Genomic DNA, 596 nt, shown 5'->3' with positions numbered 1-596 from the left:
ATATTCATATTTCTTATTATATAATAATACTAATAATAATAATAATAATAATAATAATAATAATAATAAAAGCTGAATGAAAAAAAGTTAAACAACCCATATTAAAAAAATCATTCTAACTAATTATAAACAAAAATTCTTAATTTTGTTTGTCAACCAAAAAAATTCATATTTGATTTCACGCCAAAATAATATTATAAAAAACATTGATAAATAAACTATTATAGAACACAAAATATATTGATGAAATCACAGATATTTATTGAGTAAACGAGACTCACACATAAATCATAAACGTTCACAAAAATTTCTTTAACAAAATATTCTCATAAAACTTAAATCCTACCATCTTTAAAATTTAAAAGACCATAAATAATATTATATAAAAATTATATTCTAAATACATTACTATAATTTTTATAATACATTACTATAATTTGAAGACATAACGATGACAAAAGGAGTCAAGTAAAATGATTGGTCGTTTGTTACGTGACTGTCTAAGGAATTGACACAACGTGCCAAACACAGTCATCTTTTACTATTTATTAAGTTTAAGCATATTAGAATAACTGTTTTGGTGTCTTTGATCTGTC

The sequence above is a fragment of the Primulina eburnea genome, chromosome 1, assembly GCF_022965805.1.
Source record: "Primulina eburnea isolate SZY01 chromosome 1, ASM2296580v1, whole genome shotgun sequence".
NCBI lineage: Eukaryota > Viridiplantae > Streptophyta > Magnoliopsida > Lamiales > Gesneriaceae > Primulina > Primulina eburnea.
Note: the sequence above shows the minus strand (reverse complement) of the source record.